Genomic DNA, 1,804 nt, shown 5'->3' on the forward strand with positions numbered 1-1,804 from the left:
AATATACATGATGTAATAAATTACTTTATTACATGTATGTCATGTAAAAATTACTTTATGTAAACTGCCCATGTAGTTACAGGTTACATGTACTTGTATAGTTGACATAAGGTACGTGACAAAAGACTATAATTTGTAGAAGTGTTACTGTTCATAGTGTTTTCTGACCAGTAGCATTCCTCTAATTACAGAATCCAGACACTTTGTTAACATGTTATACAACATGTAGCAAACTCAATCAATAGAACTGTCCAATACAAAAGTACAATATACATGTACATGTATTTATTATTATTATATATTGTCCATTCCTTTATTATAGGGTATATCTTAATGTGTGTTTCTCTTATGCATCAAGATATGAGATTACTGATACTATACAGTCACTGGTTGATGGATCTCATGATGGTATATACTACCAACATTATTATATGTACATACATGCATCATAGTACCACTTACACATACAACGTACACATACATGTATGCTGTATAACTGTGTACATGTACTCTTTCTACTCTGCTGTGTCCGGACATGTGCATGGTTAGTATCATTGGGATTTGTCATTGATTTGTTTGTACATGTTCAATAAGACCATCTACTAACAATTAATGTACATATACATGTACATGTATGCTGTATGTACAGGACTCACTTTGTTAGGTTGATTTTTATTATTTTGTATAATGTGTGTGTCCTGTACTAGCTGTTGTACATTTGGCTTTAAATTGTTATGATATGATTATTGTGTTTTATTTTAGTGTGACTGGTTGACTGGTTGCATGAGTGTATGCTTGTATGTGAATCCAGTGGACAGTATATGTACATTCAATATTACTACTTCTATTATACATACATTATACAAGTACATGTATTTACATTATAGTGATATCAGTGAAGAGTTAATGGAGAGATGTTTTTATACTGGTACATGTACACCACCTGATCTTGTCATTAGAACATGAGGAGAAGTGAGATTAAATGACTTCCTTATATGGCAGGTATTTTTTAATTGATTAATTAATTATTATATTTATTATTATTGTTAGATCTCTTATTCTTGTCTTTGTTTTCAAGATGTGTTGTGGCCCGAGTTTTTCATTTGGAATTTATTCTCTTCGATATTAACATACCAACAGAATTACAATAATAAAAAGGTTTGTTAGTAATTAATTGAATCCTATAGCTGCAGGAGTAGTGTATGTCATGGAGCATGTCATAGACTTTTATAGTCATAATATACAGCACTGATCAGCAATAAGTTGAAAGTTATAGACTAAACTTGTTTGGTGAACACAATAAATTTAAACTTGATAATATATAGACAACCAACCACATTATTTTAAATTTACACAAGTTAATTTTACAGCTACATGTAGTATATAAAAACAATAAACTATAGAAAACTCAAACTCAGCTCAAACGCAAAGCATGTCAACTTGTTACTGACCAGTGCCGTAGGAATAATGTAGAAGTAGGTGAGTAGTTGAATGGGTTGGAGCTGAAATACATGTAACTGTACAGTCTGTGGGAATATACTATATAGCTTATATAGCCTGTTGGATACTATACTGATAGCATAGCCTGTTGGAGGTTGCTGTGATAGCCTGGCTTTGATTGTGGTTGGAGATGGACACTGTTAGATAATGTACATGTATAAATGTATACACTTTACCTTATACTAGATGAGTAGATACCGTATAGCACAAAAATTTGGAGGGACAAAAATTTGGCGAATTTGGCGAATAGAGTTTCATTCGCCAAAATAAAAACCGCCATTTTGAGCCTTTATACGCATGCTCA

General features: G+C 31.9%; 1 long non-coding RNA gene across 1 annotated transcript in view; it reads left to right on the forward strand.

Annotated features, from left to right (window-relative positions):
- The window catches only part of LOC109585356 (uncharacterized), a 1,442-nt gene extending 1,025 nt beyond the window's left edge, over nucleotides 1-417 (forward strand). Inside the window, exon 3 of the long non-coding RNA XR_002186449.1 lies at nucleotides 323-417. This is a non-coding gene — a long non-coding RNA (uncharacterized LOC109585356). The remainder of the gene's footprint in view (nucleotides 1-322) is intronic.
- Nucleotides 418-1,804: the final 1,387 nt, after the last annotated feature.

This window comes from Amphimedon queenslandica, unplaced genomic scaffold (assembly GCF_000090795.2).
Source record: "Amphimedon queenslandica unplaced genomic scaffold, v1.1 AMPQUscaffold_13078, whole genome shotgun sequence".
NCBI classification, from domain to species: domain Eukaryota; kingdom Metazoa; phylum Porifera; class Demospongiae; order Haplosclerida; family Niphatidae; genus Amphimedon; species Amphimedon queenslandica.